The following is a 17,356-nucleotide window of genomic DNA, read 5'->3' on the forward strand; positions in this document are numbered from 1 at the left end:
TGCATGTTCAGACACACACAGGCTGTACATTTTAAGTGTCATGTCACATTTATCTTGGAAATTCCCATTTCGTTCAGTTGAAAACATTTCTTTTACATCACATTCCATGATATTAGCTTCAGAGCAAGATCCCGTGTGAACACTCCCTAGCTCTCTCCACACAGTGTTGAGTCCTTATTTACAACATGTTTTATCTACAGAAGCCTTTCAATCAAAGACAAAGTGTTATATTCAGGGCTGCCCTACTGAATCCAGCATCATCTCAATCTGATAATAAGACAGCATCGGCTCCTCCCCCAAGGTCCTAAACCCCTCCTTCTCTCTATCACTGCTCACAATCTCAAGATCATTTACATATCACTGTCAAAATCTGAATCAGCAAGTTCCCTGCATTGGACAGGGGAAGTCCACATTGCCTGACAGACCGGCTGAGAGTCGCCGTTTGTCTCACAGGCAAAACCTCCGCTCAGGAATGGATTCGCTCCAACGGCCAGTGGCGGAATTTGCATAATTTTGTATTCATTTGCAAATCTATAAATAAAACATTTGAAATGTCACTCAGTGAATAATAAGCAGGACATCGGGTCAATGCATGACTTCCTCTTTAAGATATGACTTTGTTTAAAGGGGAATTAATTACGGTCAAGGAATAATAAACAGTGACAGCCTGCTTTCTCAGCACTTAAAGGAACAGTGCACGCAAAATAAAGATGTTGCCATCACTGCAAAGTTGTTACAAACCAGATGACTCTCTTTCTTCTGTGGAACACAAATGGAGAACTCGGGCAGAATTTCCTTAGAAATTCCAAAAAGGAATGCGGAGGGTGATTTATACGGCTAAGCCTCAAAAGGGCAAAAACCCACAATAAACGTATCATAAAAGCAGCACATATAAATCATGTGTTATATTAAAAATCCTTCTGAAGTCTTACAATAGCTCAGTGTGAGTTTTACAGAAAACAGCAGTTTGGGAATTCTGTTAATAAGTAAATGATGACAAACTTTTCGTTTTTGAATGAACTATTCTTTAGTACTTAAATGCAGTCATTGTTACATGACCAAACTGATCTCACAACATCACACTTGCCTGGAGGGGGGTAGTATGAAATCATGTCAACAACTATAGACTATACGTAGGGCTGGGTGGTATGGCTGTATATTTCATTATTGTGAAATCAAACGATTTTTTTATTCTGTGCCTATAGCGGTATGTAAATAAGTGGGCGGGGCTAACGAGGGGCCTCTGGCATGTTAGACTGAGTGTGACAGAGAAACATAAAATAATCCACTCATAACAAATAAATGAGTAATTTATGTAATTTCATAATAAGTGCCAGTGATTCCACCATGGGCCTCTCTCTCTCTATGCTCATGTAGCAGGTCACTCTTGTGCAAAGGTCTCTCAAGCCAAATAAAGAAAGCACTTTTCACACATAATGCTAATAGTTGTAAAGTTTTCTGAACTTTAAACAAGCTAAGAAAAAACTCGAGAAAGACGAGAAAGAGACCCAACAGTTAAGGTCTAATAGAAAGTAAAGAGAGTCAAAACCTTAAAACAGACTTCATGGTCATCACTTCATATCATATGTTATATTTAAAGGAACAGTATGTAACTTATACCGCAACTTTTTATTAGTATTGCCCTATGGCAAGCTGCTGCATGTCCGTGTCTGTTTTAAAGATCGCTCTGAATGGGATCTCTATGAAAAGTCCGTCACAAAAATGGAGTTATCTCTGCTTTTTGCTCAAAATGTGGTGATTTTGCAGAAACCTACCCATATTCAAAAGCTGATTACAAAAGAACTACTGAAGGTAGGATGAAACGTTTATTTTTTTTTTTTTAAAGCAGGGGGTATGGTCTTTAATTTTTTATATTGTATTTTTTTTTATTTAAAGAAAAAAATTTTATGGAAGGGATTAAACTTTTGTGAAAATCATGAAAAAAGCTGGCGCTTGGTGGCAACTTTTTTAAAAAACGCTGGCGGTGAAAGAGTTAATGCATTTTATAAAATGTCAAAAACTGGGGGCCCCTGGCACCATTTCTGCACTAACATAGCTAGTTAATTTTATTTTTGCCATTCTGGTTTGATTTAATTTGGATGTAATTGAAAAGAAAATGCCTTAACAGCATCAGAAGGTACAGTGATTTCTGTACCTCATTGTGCAATCTCAGGGAAGTTCAAATCCATCAACATAAAGTGAAAATGAACCACAAGCAGTGCAACCTGTTTTAGAGAATACAGAAGTTTGTTGTGCTTAACCCCTATAGAACAAGTAATTGTGTAGATGTAGTGAAACTATATCTTTTATTAGCAATGAGAGGAAAAGTATTTTCAGGAAACAAGTACAAGTACTATTGTCTGCTGACCGCTCAATTGCTCAAAAAAATAAAATGCTTCCACAAGTTTGCAACAAACACACTACATTCTGACAGATAGAGAACATCGTAATGATGTAGTAAGTCTAAAACCTTGAATCATGTTATTATGTATTTGGTGGGATGTATTTGGTAATTTTAGAAAAACCTTCTATAATGTCCAGATTAGTGATGCGCGGGTCTGTTAAAGAAATTGTCACTTTTTTTGCGGGATGGGTCATTAAAAACAAAATAAAAAAACACGCATGTTGCATGCAATCCCCTTTACGCTATATTAAATACTTGGTAACATATTTTATTATGTTCTTTGATAAGGTTACAATATGTTGGCCGTTGTAGCAACGCTCCTTGTGTGATGTCCGCAAACCTTTGGCCTCACGTCACAAAAGCGACAAGCAACAGCCACAACCAAAAAACAAACGGAGCAAATAAAAGTGAAGATGGAAGACGATGTGCGGGAGAAATGAAGGTCTGGAATTTTCATAATTAAAAGAAAAGGTCATGCTGCTAAATCTAATGTTTGGGACCAGTTTTCAAAAATACAGCAGTATCGGCTACGTGAAGTGCAACTCGTGTGAAAAAATATACAAACACTAAACATAGTCCAAACAACTTCATGGAAACGCACTTAATTCGCATTTGTTTGTTTTTATTTTTTGCAAATTTTTAAAAGATTGTAAGGAAACCCAGCTGCAGAGAAGCATAGACCATCAACAACCTGCAGTTGAGTTCAGTAACAGATCAAGTCTTTTTGTGTGCTCTGAGGGTCACAAACTCCTGCACAGTGTACTGTAACAATAGCGCATTGTACACTAGCAACGTATTTCATTCGGTAAGCCTTCGTGGTCAGCAGTGCTTCACAATACACAAACTGTCTTCTGGAACTGGGTTGAAATTGAGAGGAAAACTCTCAATAGATAAAGCATTTAACAACAGCAGGGCGGGTGAGAGACCGCTGGCATTCAGTACACGCCTTGTGATGTAGTTACTTCTGTAATGTACTTTCACACTGTCACAATGTGCTTCAGCAGAACCCAAAATAAGCCAAAACAAGTTTGTAAGATGCATGTGCTCACTGCAATGCATACATTTAAAATCTCTATGCAGAACTGCTTGTAATGTGGGCGTCTCTGTTGCGTCCGCTAAATAATGAAGCTCTACAGCGACAGCGCTGCTAAATGAAATTATCCTGAGGGGGAAAGTGGAAACTTCCCCTCTGTTACAGTCAATAAAAACAGGCAGCACTTGTAAACACATTCATTTTATATCTTCATCTTGTTATGGTTAACAGTTGAGGTTTTATTGCTAGCAAGAATGCCTGAGTATTTTAACAATGCTCTCTGTGATATTTTCAACTATTCCACGTGATATCTAAATAGTTGTGCTCCAAAACCTTGCATGGCACAATAATAAACCTCAAAATCACTGATTTGGAAAGCTCTACATAGGGTATGAATGTTAAAAAAGCGTTGGGATAAACTGCAAAGAATGCCCACAATGAATGTCTGTACCTACAAACTGTCTTTAAAGTCTCCTCCTATAAAACAAACAACATAAAAAAATATTAAATAAATTGATGTTGATCTTTAATTTGTATTTAGCCTTCTTACAAAATTACATGTAAACTCATTGTCAAATGAAAAGTCCCAACCAGATTAATTGATCGCATAGAGACAATGATATGATTTGTCGCGAGGTACAGATTATTAACGTATTATGTTTTCTTCGCCGTCCAAGAGAGTGCGGCTGAAGGTTGCTTAGCTACGAAAGATGCCACGGGAGCGCGCTTTGGAAGGAAGAATCGCCTTGACACGCGTTTAACATGCATTTTAGACGTGATGTGAACGGCCATGAAACTTAAGAAGGGCCTAGACATGTGCTGGTTTAAGCAGGGGAACCTTCCGTGCCATGCATGGTTTCAAACCATGACGTCTTAGTGTATTACCAACAGTAAACTTGGAAACGGTGGTCCCAGCTCTTTTCAGGTCATTGACCAGCTCTTAGATTCTTTCTCAGATTCATTACGACCCCACGAGGTGAGATCTTGTATGGAGCCCCAGTCCGAGGGAGATTGACAGTCATGTTTAGCTTCTTCCATTTTCTAATGATTATGTCTCTCACAGTGGACATGCAACTACGATGACAATTTCAGACCCCTCCATGATTTCTAAGAGGGAGAACTTGCAAAATAGCAGGGTGTTCAAATACTTATTTTCCTCACTGTATTTCCTGTATTTTCTGTTTGTATCTTAACAAAATAGATTTAAAAATAAATATGGATGGACATTAAAACTTCTAAAACAACAAGTCTGGTGGTGGTGGCCTGAGACTTTTGCACAGTACTGTATATCGAAATATCGGATATGTGTTTAAAACCATATCACCACGAAATCTATTTATATTGAATTATTGTCCAGCCCTAGCTCTACATAGAAAACTTGCAACGTACGATTACTAGCACATAGAAATTTGATATCAGCATTCCACTAGCCAAAAACATATGCTAAAAAATCCATTTGAACTATATTGGTATTGACATTATTAACCAATTGAAAAACCCATTTCAGTTGATGACTCCCGACATGTCCACCGATTATTTTTTACAAAGAGCTTCTTTTTTCTGAGGGACGTGCGCAGTGCTCCCTTAAAACTGCCCTGAATGAGGAATGTCCAGAACCAGCATGATGCTGCTGTCTCACACGCAACAGCTATTGTGTTGAGACCGTGCCCATGACACCTCAAAATCAGGCCATTTTAAGTTAACAAGCACATACTGTATTTAAAGTAACCTGTATTCAAGCTTTCAGAAGTCGCTGTCAACTGGTTGTTTCAGCAGTGAACTTATAATCTTCTATGACAGCTGACACTTGCCTTCCTTTGAAGGAACAACGGACAGCTAATTAATATTCATGATCCATGCTAAAAAAGGTTTATAATGCGACACACCCCTCCCACCCCTATGGATTGTTCCTGCTCAATATACTCTCCAGACAAGCAGCTTACTTGGAATGACTTACATTTCAGACTAACCCTTCACATCAACACCATCCAATTTAGGCCAGTGGCCGTTTTTTCTTTCACAGGAGCTTCTTGTGTTGTAATTATTCCTCGCATGCTTTCCAATGACCTTGTTGAAACAGCATGTTCTCTCCTCACGTTTACATCCCCGGAATGATGTATGATTCGTCGAGCGATTCTGTGCTCCAAATGGCAGGGGAGGCGCATTGCGCTAACTAATTGTTTAAGCATAGCGGAGGGCTATTAAAGAACCTCTTCACAATGGTGCTTCATTATTTCTGCATGAATGATACGGCGCTATGTGATCCCATCCTGGGCCCTGCAGTTTGCTTCAGAGATGTGTGTCAAACGCCGACCGTATATAATCAAATAAACGGCAAGCTCTTTAAGAACAAACGCAGGAGGTATTATCTCGTTTGTTTCGTAAAGAAACTGCCTTTTTTATTTCCCAAAACCACTCAGTGTAATGACAGTTAATTACAGTGAAATACAATGTGAGGCGAATTTGTCCCCTGGGTCATTGATATGTTGGTGTATTATGCAAAGCATGTTTGTGCCCTAAAGCCCCGGAGGGGTGGGAGGGGGTTGAATTCAGAGGAACAGGGCTTTGACAAACATATCTTTACTTGGAAGTTTAAAGCAGAGGAGATACCATATGGCCTGATTATTGCTCCTCCTCATAACTCCAGAGCTAACGCTCACTTGTGTACAAGTGTAACAAAAGGACTCGGTGCTTATGCACAACTTCCAGCGCTGCCACATGGAATTTGTTACAGTATATTGTTTGACACATCATTTTATTTGGTAAAAAGATCTACAGCACAGTCCTGGCCAATACTGTAACACAAATTCTGGTACACAGAACGTTATTTTTAAGGCTAGTTTTTGGTTCCCAGAATAGTTAACTAACGTTAAGGAAACGTTTCCTGAACCAGAAACTAATGTTCTGGGATTATTCTCTTAAGGTTATTAAAAAAGAACCTACAGTACAGGTAACATTCATAGAATGTTCTTATTTGGTTCCCCAATAAAAATATGGGAACTATATGGGAACATTAGGGGAGCGTTCGGTGTTTGATATGTCTACAGTTTAATTGTACACTGTGGTTTGTCAATAATCACGCGTAGTTGGACGCTTGAACATTTTGAGTTTACTCGCTTCATTCACGCGTGAAATTCTAGTCATTCGAGACATTCATGGGAGGGGCTTCTGCGACTCCACTGAGACGCCGCTCGCTTCCTGTAATCACTTCACTACTACAGCAAGGTCCTGAATGGTTAAGTCGGCACGGAAATCTGCCGAAGTTTCGATTTTTGTATTCTCGCGTTTCCCACGGCAGCACTCAATTCAAGCTTACCGCTCCGCAGGATGCCTAATCGCGTCTTTGCATTGACTTAACATGTAAATCATTCACGCTTGCCGCCTCTACCGCGTCTGGTACCGCTTTGCTAGCAGTGATACCGGTTGGTTGTTGTGATACTTGTCCCACTCCTCTTACACTGTGATTGGATGGCCGTGTGAGAACTGACATTGACGAGCGGAGCTTTCACCCAAAAGTTGAATCTCTTTCAACTCTCGACGCTCAGCGTTGAGCACGGAAAAAACGTTGAGCGGCAATTTTCATTGTGGAAAAAAACGCGAGCTGCTGGCTTTTTGAAAAACGCAGAGCTTCCATTGTAAACAATTGAAAACATGCGCCGGCCGCGGACGTAAAAGCTTTGGTGTGCACGCCCCCTAATAGTTATTTTTTCATGGTGCAATTAAAAATAAATAAACAATATCTTAGCATTGTTTCTATAAAATACAGATCAATTTAATCATGCTGTTATATCAAGGAGAATCATCTGAAACAAAGTTGATTCTTAAATGAAAAGCAACTGAGAAGTGCATCAAATATCTTAAGATATGAAAGCAACTTCAGAGCAATAATATTCCTTTGTTTATCTCACTTAAAGGCACAAATGCATGCATTAAAATATCCGAAAATCACTTACACAGTGTTATATATTTTGTTCATGTGCACCTTTATTATAACACGTTCAAGCAATGTTTGAATCCAGAAAATTTGTCGTTTTAAAAAGCAAGGGTTGCTTGTCAATAGTGTCATGTCCAAGTTATGCTCGGTTTTAGCTTTAGCTACCAAAGAAACCATAGGTGGGTTTGATTTCAAGTAGCACTGTGCAGACCGATCGACGTGTGACATCAAAGCATCACACATTTAAGAACAATTCAAAAGTAGCACTGTTGAGTCGTTCTTATGATACTTTCATTTCATACACCAATCGATCTGTGCAGCACTATTTGCAGTAGTATTATATAAAGCGTTTAGCATGTTTTGTTTCACACATCAGTCAGATAATCTGTCATTAAGCTTATTTTCAATTTAAAACAAGTAATGGGTAATTCTTGAACTAATACACTGTCTGATTCAATTCAAACAAGAATCACCATCATTTTTACACCATGTTTCTTGTTATTGCATAATGAGATCTACTCTGTACTAATTAAATTTTTATTAATTTATATTTGTATGCATTTAAAAATATATATATTTTTATTAATGCATAAAATAATACATATTCATTTAATATAATATTGAGATTTATATTAATTCATAAAAATAATATTACATATTTGAATTCCTGTTAAATATGTTGTTTAGTTACTATAAGTACACTTAAATTGGCTGAAATATACAGTGTAGCAATAACCAGATAATCTCATGTTTAATTCATAATAGCTACAGTATGCAGTCAAATGTGTTGATGGCTGGCCTTTTATTCAAGATGTCATTGATGTTTAATGCCTTAATGAATAGAAAAAGTCAAATGAAAGAGAAAAAGTGCAGAAAGTCGGCCGTCCTCTGCATGCAGCAAGATGAATATGGATGGCTCAGTGTTCAGAGAGCACCTGCCGGGAATCTGGCTCTTTACCTGGAACAGCTCACAGCAGGGGTTTCACTTTCAGCACGGCCGGGCAATGCAGAGTCGCAGAACATAATGCAATTATTAAATATGCACTTGCTCATACATAAGCATGCATTAGAAATGCAAAAAAAAACTATCCTTCTGAAGACTACAGAAAACCATGCCAGTCAAACATGCTGAATATGACTCAAATCGGCTCAGAGCCGAGTCACATGATCCTATTCAGCCAATCAGATTGATCTCAGTGGACTTGCGCATCATCAATCACTCAGCGATATCACTTCACTCCATTTGTTCACACGAGGTCATAACGGAAAAGCCAGAGTCCTCCAAAACTTGATGTCAGCCTCACAGAGTCGTAATCAATCACATGCCTGTATGTGTCCAGACTCCAGTCACTGAGTATAAGTCACTATACCGAAATCCTGAGCTACACTGACTAATAAATGAAATATTCAACATGACAGTTTTTATTCAAGGTGTTTTATAAGCTTTTTTTAAGAGAGAAACAAATTATAAACACACATATATCAAAATATTTCAAGGTGCTATGTGTGTAGCTCTGTCTGTGTGCAAATAACAGACCTTAATGTTTGAGCCTGTATGGGACGAAGATACAACATTTGAGGAATAATCAATAGTTTGGAGAGTGTTAGTGGACGTTTCTGAGTGGGAAGTTTTTTTTTTTTCAGTATAAACCTGCAAAACGTAACTATAATGTCAATAGTGGAACTTCAGCCTAAACATTAGCATATAGCATTAACTAGCATATAGCGCTAACTCAGCAGTCACAATTAATTATGTAATTCATTTCATGTGTAATTTAATGTTGGGGCATACATGTTTTCCAATAAACCTCAGTCTTGGCGTTGTGTATGGTGTCTGTATTTCCACTGACTCCGTTCCGAATCCGTCACAGCTCCGGCCATCCGCAGCCCTCCGGCACAAATACGCAGAGCTTCTATTTTTGATGTATGCCGGACAGCTCCGCAAGGCGGAGCCATGACTATATCGCGTGATCAAAGCTGAATTCTCGAGATCTGGTGTTGTGATCTGGGCTGGTTTGTAAAAACTTCATAATTCAACATCATAATGGGTGGAGACATAACTTGATATCGCGTGATCATCACGTGAATTTGCGAGACCTCATGGATCCTCGTCACTTCAGCATGCAGCCGATCTGCAAAAAATATGGAACTGGTGGGTATTGGCGGACGGCGGAGTCCTTCACGCAGCGGAGCCAGTCTGCAGTCGCTCCGCAGTTGGTGGAAATCCATTGTTAACTGTTTATGGCTTTTGGCTCATAAAGCGATCAAGTTTTGCTGTTAATACAGTGTAAAGGTGCCGGCCCCAATATTTTGATCTTTGAGGTAAAGCATTTGGATTTATTTCGGCTAATTATTGGATTTTTCTTGTTCGCTTTTTTAGTGCAAGATCTGGCAACACTAGTCAGCAAACGCTCGTGCCTCTGTCATTTTCTGCACCGCACGTACAGAAGACCTTTTCCCCTTCAAGTCATGTCCATGATGCACGTTTAAACACTTTATTAACTACTAGTTGTTCAGTTCGGTTATGGTTATGTACATACTATGCAGAGTTTTGTAAATGCGGTTGTCACTACCGGCATTTTGCAGGAGTTAATTCGGTTGTAGAATGTGGTTGTCAGTCCCAATAATTACTGAATTGTGTGTGTACAGAACAGAATTAAGCATTAAAGGCGCTCTAAGCGAATCTGTACGTTACTTTTTGTTGATGTTTGAACTGTTTTCAAACAAACGGAGCGTAGCTAACTCCTCCCCTTTCCTTCCGTGCTTTCATGAATGCGCCTAACCCCCACCCCCAAATCCTTCTTGTTGTTTATTGGCTGGAACACTTTATCATCGTTTCTGATGGTAGGTTTGGCCACTTTGTTTTTTTTGTAGCCTAGGCTGTCTACAGAGATCAGGTTTTTTTACAGCTTGATCAGCGGACAGGCAGCAAGAAGATAGTGAGGAGATGTTTGCTGTATGTAACAAAAAATGTTTTATGGGCTAAAACGCGTGAATTCGCTTAGAGCACCTTTAAAAGGTGAATTGACAACCAAATTAATATGCAGTGTGTACGTGACCAAAATGCAATACTCCCACAGTATCATGTGACCCAAATTCAAATAATCACACAGTATGAGTATGAGGCACCAAATACATCGGTGCTTCCCTAAAATCTATAACATACGACATAAGATTGTAGCACATGCCAAAGGACGGCCATTTTATTATGTAGCACCCAAATTTTCTAGGAAATAAATCAACAAAAAAAGCAAAACCCCACTTGTCAATACATGAAGTCATGTAGTCTAACTAAAAGTACAATCAAGGAGAAAGTTTTTAAGACAGAGTAATATGTACGGATGAGTCCTTCACCATATGACTAGGATTGTACTGTACATTGAACAAATAAATAACTAAACCCGCATTTAACACTACCCCTTACATCAACTTCAATGCCTAAACCTGCTTCACTATGATAGCAGTACTGTTTTTCCCATAAACACTTAAATATATATACCATAAATCTACTTAAATATGCATCAGTTCAGAATCCATAGGGTTTGTTGCTCATAACAGACTGATTTCTGGTTTACCGTATAACAAAAGTGTACAGATGGTCAAATATGAATCTTGAATATGTCAATGCTGCTGGCTATGCTAAGAGCTTGAATCTGATAAAACTTTAATATGTGAAGAACAGTAAGCACCCTACTGATAACATTCAGATGAGAGAGAGAGAGAGAGAGAGAGAGAGAGAGAGAGAGAGAGAGATATTAAGCAGTATGTTAAACTATAAATATCCATCTGAGTAATGAGCGCGTTATTGAAGTTTCCCTGTGAGCTGCTGCTGTGTTTATTGGTCATTGTTTAGACAGGAGGAAAAGCCTTTTAAGGATTAATTTGATGTAAAAAGCTCAAGGCTGCTGCAAATAGAAAGCCGTGTGACGTTACATAACACGCACAGTCAAGCGTTCATAATGTATTTTTTAGGAAATGAAATATCGGTGGACAAACAAAGAGCTTTAGTGTAATGTATTGAAGTTTAAATCTATAGTACAATAATGTGCAACCGGTCACGGGGCAATACTGTGGGAAAACAACACATTTTTGTTGCGATATCATAAAGAGCCTATAAATCCATCTTTAAACATGTGTTAACATTCTGAAATACCCAAATCAGAGAAATGGTATGCCGCTTTCATCTGCATCCAGTAAACTCTGTTTAAGAGCAGCGGCCCTTTAATTGCCCGACTAAAAATGATAGAGAGAAACATCAGTCACTGGGGAGAAAAACCAAGAGTGCATTCATTCCACAGATAACCATTTTATTCAGGATAGTTGAGATAAAGCACAGCGCAGTCATGGGACATTGGACAGCTTTACATTACCAAATGGCTACGTAGCTCTAAAATACTAACCATACAATTGAGCGCTTCACAAACAAGGAAGCAGCGTTTTCCCAATGGACTTGCAACATAGTCCTTGAAGCTCTGTTTACTTTAAAGCTATTATCAGAAACATTTCATGCGCCTTTCTTTCACATCCACGAATTTACTCTCATTAAATGTTTATAGGGGAAATGCACTGAGGATGTTAGCGTGGTAATAAATCATACGACGGGCAATAGCTGCATCTAAACGTCGCCTGTAAATCCAGGCCACATAACGCAGTGTTGAAAAATGAGAATAAAACTCCCAAGTGCTATCTGACCTGTCTAGAGAGCCTATTTTCATGTCAGAAATAAGGCCATATACCATTTTTAAAGTAGTATAATAAAACATTTACTATACACACACACAAACATATATGTAATATGACATTTATAGAAATATATAGAGGTTTATCAATATTAATATTGTTTTCAGTTGCTCATGTCATACGTTTTACTATTTAATTTATTTCAGTTTTATGCATCTGGCTTTAAGAGTGCCTTGTAGTGCATTTTATGTGTGTTAGTTCCTGGAACTAAACCAATGACCTTGTTGTTGCAAGTCCCACCAGCTAATGCAGGATATTATAGAGTGCAGTTACTGGAGTGCAACGTAATGCTGATATTATATCAATAATGATAATGAGATGTATGTGACTGTAGCAGATATAAGTGCTGAATGTAAAGAACAATCGTTTAATCAAAATCTCCTTTGCAGAAAATACACATTGACAAGGCTAATGGTTTAGAAACATGGGCAGGTTTCCCAGACAGACCTTATCCTAGTCACAGACTAAAATGTATTAATTTAAAAACAATTTGCACTGACATATCTTAATGTATCAGTGCCATTATTTTGCACACCAGTATTTTTTGTAAGGTAAGTTTTAGAGCTGTGTATCGCCAACAATTTCCCGATGCAATACGTATCCGGATACAAGGCCACGATACGATGCACATTGCGATACAAGACTATTTTAAATTACATTTTTGTTCAGAATTTAGTGACATTATTATTATTATTATTATTATTATTATTATTATCTGTTTATTGGTCATTGAATAAGCAGTGTTGTAACAGTTATTTTTTTGCCATTCATCTATTAGCTTTTGGGTTAACTCATAGAAATACTTAAAGGAACAGTATGTAAGAAATTTATATCAATTAACCATAAAATGTCCCTGATATGTCACTAGACATTAAGAAATCATTTTCATTTCAAATACTTATATCAGTGACAACAGTGGTCTGGCCATGATATTGTCATTTAAAAAGTGGAGTTGCAGCCCTCAACTGATGTTTATGTTGTCATGTTGTGTATTGGCCACCAGTTGGGTGATTGCAGTACCAGTTTTAGCCACAAGTTTTGTTATTGCAATACCAGTTTTGGCCACAATCCTACATACTGTTCCTTTATATATACATAATATCACAATTAAAGATGCAATTTGTATAATACGCGCTGCTAGAGGGCGCCAGATCAAATCAATAACAATGACGTCGATTAATGATGCTCTTAAGCGGTAAAGAGGTAAAGTAATCAAGTTTTATAAATGTTGTGTTTGATGACATAGTTTTTTTTCATTATGCAAGGTTTCATGTAATGTTCAAAACGCAATTGTTAGTCATAGATGTTACAGTATTAGTCCAATACGATGGTTTGTTAACACAGCACAGAATTAAGTGTTCAGATGAACAAACTTACCATAAAAAAGCGAGTGGCCCGACAGTCGCTTTTGTCCACGGCACTGTTGTCATGTGGTTTTTACGTCAGTAAAGGCAGTAACAAAGGCTAACGTAGATATTAACGTCATTTACAGGCGACTGCACTGCCCCGTGTCACTGTTTAGGGCAGCAATTTTCTCATAATTTACAAGTAGTTGAAAACATTATAGATATTGTTAGTAATCAGCTGGACAAAATATATAACACCAGGTTTTTGGATATTTTACTGCAAATATCTAACAAATTGTACCTTTAATAGAATACAAAATAAAAGTTTGTGTTTAAATAATATATTTGTGTGTGTATTGTGTGTAATTATATGTATACATAACCACAAACATACATGTATACAAAATGTTATTTATGTTTATTTTTAATTATATATATAACATATATAATAGTGCTGGGCAAAGATTAATCGCATCCAAAATAAAAGTGCTTTTTGGCATACTATATGAGTGTGTGCTGTGTGTAATGTTTATGTATATTCATGCATGTATTTAAGAAACATTTACATGTGTATAAATATTTATTTATATTTTTATTAGGGCTGTCAAAACATTAATCGCGATTAATCGTATCCAAAGTAAAAGTTTGTGTTAACATAACATATGTGTGTGTACGGTGTATTATTATTATTTATATATAAAAACACACCCAATTACCTATATATTTAAGAAAAAATGGTTATATTTATATATAAAATATTTATATTCATATATAATATAAATGTATATACAGTATTTAAATGCAAATATTTCTTAAATATATAACTGAATGTGTGTGTATTTATATATTCATAATGTTTACACACAGTACACACACGTATGTTATGTGGACACGGACTTTTGTTTTGGATGCGATTAATCGCGATTAATCTTTTGACAGCCCTAATTTTTATATATTCTATACAAATAAAAATAGATATATAAATAAAAAAGTAATATATGTATGTGTGTGGTTAGATATACATAATAATTACACACAGTACACACACATATATTAGTGCAGATTAATCGCATACAAAATAAAAGTGATTTTTTTGCATTATATATTATATTATGGAAAAAATCACTTTTATTTTGTGTGTGTGTGTGTGTATATATGTATACACACACACACACACACACACACACACACACACACACACACACACACACACACACACACACACACACACACACACACACACACATTATGTAAAACAAACTTTTATTTTGTATGCGATTAATCACAATTAATCTTTTGACTGCTCTAGTTTTTAAATAACATGCATCTGAATCATGCACACTATTAGTTAAACAGACTCGCAATTAAAAAAAAATTATCACTTCAGTGCTTAAGTTCATTATGAATAAATGTTAGAGGCTTGATCTGTGACAGCTTTTGCCACTAATACAGACATTATAAAACGAGACCAAAAATTATGGGATAATGATATCTAAAGCTTATTTCGAACAGTATTAAATTCCACTGGATGTGTTCCCATCCTGAAAAACATCTGAACATCCACCGCTATCTTATAGAAATGTATACATTTTGCGAGGTGGCTAATTCGTATTATTCCTACAACCACATTTGTACATTTGTACATTTTTGTACGATTTGCCCCTGTGATGCTGGGGTTAGGGGTGGGGTTTCATTATTAATTTTTATTATAATCATATATTTTTATACTTCATATGAATTAGCCAACTCGTAAAATATGTACAAATTCTCGTGAGATCAGGCTGGAACATCCAGCTTCCACATGACTGCTGATGTGTAAACCACAGGTCAGAGTCATTTTCACCCGGTACAACAGTCACTTCATATGAATAATCTCTGGCCCTGAAAGGTTGAGTTCTTTATTTGGCATGAATTATTAAGTGAAGTAATCTGCAGGGAATACATGCAACTATAAACAAGCTTAATATTTACTTTCCCAGCATAGCATTTTGAATCAATGCACATCATGCCTGTGTTTCTCAACATACTCTACAACAGTACAAAAGCTATTCAAGTGTTGACACGCACGGCTCTTTTCCAGAACACAGAAAGAAGAAGAAAAGAGGCGATTCGTCTAAGCGAGAAGTGTCGACTCTTCTCCGGAGGATTTATTGCCAAGAATGAGCTTTTAAAACTAAAGGGAGCCAACTGAGCAATTAGTCCAAATCACAACGGAGGATGCTAAAAATACCAACGAAACCTCAAATGTCACATCTAACAGACCAAAACCTTTATGTCTTTCAGGAGGGAGAAAAAATACAGCGACACTACTGTATGTTCAAAGTGTCCTTAAAGAATGGGGTGAAGATATTGTAAGCCCATCGACGTGATCGGTCCATTTACCTTCAAATTAATAAATCCTATTTTGGGCTATCTTTTGTGGGCTATATGCCGCTCTGCTGGGTCTACAACAGAGCATTGTTGGCCTATGCTGATGAAATCATATTTTCACTAAAGATTTACGTATGACACTATGTACAGACCGGAGGAATGTGTGTGTGCTGGTTGGGTGTAAATCTCAGCTCTTAAATAAATTAGTTTGTACCACTCTCATCTGTCAGAATGCCAAACCTCCAACACCCCCGGGAGCATTAGGTGGAAATAATGGCAATTTGGTTTTACTTTAATGTGATGTGTTACAAAACACTTACTGGAAAATTCTTTCGGAGACTACGTACTGTTGCCTTTCTTTCCTCGCTTGGCTTCAACCTTAAGTAATTCCTGGACAATTTTATGTGCGATTCATGAATGTATACAGGACAGCTGCTAAATTTGAACCCGGTCCCAATGTGACGCAAAAAGAAAACTGATTTCAAAAGCCTTGCATGGAAAAACCAGAGTGGGCTGGCATGGTGGTCCTGACATGACACACACCTGAGAAATTTTAACAAATAAGCCTTGATCCTTATAACTTCATTCACGCAGCACCTTAATCCCAGAAAAGTCCCGTAAAATTGCCAGTGAGCCTTCTGTGTGAACGTAAACGTCCCTTATTGATTCTGAGATCATTCCTGTAAAAGGGACCTTGCCGTAACATTTACGGAAGCATCCTGTGTGAACAAAAAACAGAAATAATGGCGCACAAAATGTGCTGTAGTTATCATTATGCTGCGTTTATACCAGCCGCGATAGAGGCGGCAAGCGCGAGTGACTTCAAAGTTAAGTCAATGTAAAGACCCGTTGACGTGCGCCTGGTGGTCTTGTGGTGCGGATGAGGCGTTTGGCGCGGTAGACGCAATTCTGCATATTCGCGCGTCTAGTTTGCGCAAATGGCGTGAACTGAGCGTCTGGCGTGGTACACGCGAATGGTGATTTTTTTTTGTGCATTTTGCGTTTGACGCGAATTTGCGGCTGACGCCCGAGTTTAAAAATTTGAACTTTGGTGGAATTTCGCGCCATGTTAACCAATCAGAAGCCTGCTTGCTGCTGTGGCGGCAGCCCCGCCCGGAGTCACTCATTGAACCTGAATGAACGTTTGATATTGTCCGTGAGCCGTCACCTGGAACTATTCGAAACAAGTTCTTATTTCTATAGAGAGAGGAATATAAAGGACCTCGCTTGGAAGAGTGTCAGTGAGGACATTGGGCAACCTGGTAAGTTGTAAATACACATTTCACTTTTGAGTCACGTGACGTTTATCGACCCGCGCCGTTTATTTTCCTCCTATAGTAAGGTGAACAAATACAAACCGGTAACTCTCTCGTAAAATGCATAATCAACATTTGCCATCTTGCAAACAGATAACCGCACAGCACTTGCCCCTCCCACAAGAAGCAGATTTTGCCTCTGACGCGCGTCAAATTCTTGCCTTTTCCGCGCGTCTTGAATGCATTCAAACTGTTCAAGCGGCAAACTAGGTG

At 37.8% G+C, this 17,356-nt stretch overlaps 1 protein-coding gene across 1 annotated transcript in view; it reads right to left on the reverse strand.

Moving 5' to 3' along the window:
* Nucleotides 1-17,356, reverse strand: part of arid5b (AT-rich interaction domain 5B) — a 143,196-nt gene that overhangs the window by 64,906 nt on the left and 60,934 nt on the right. The window lies entirely within an intron of this gene.

This window comes from Misgurnus anguillicaudatus, chromosome 4, assembly GCF_027580225.2.
Source record: "Misgurnus anguillicaudatus chromosome 4, ASM2758022v2, whole genome shotgun sequence".
Lineage (NCBI taxonomy): Eukaryota > Metazoa > Chordata > Actinopteri > Cypriniformes > Cobitidae > Misgurnus > Misgurnus anguillicaudatus.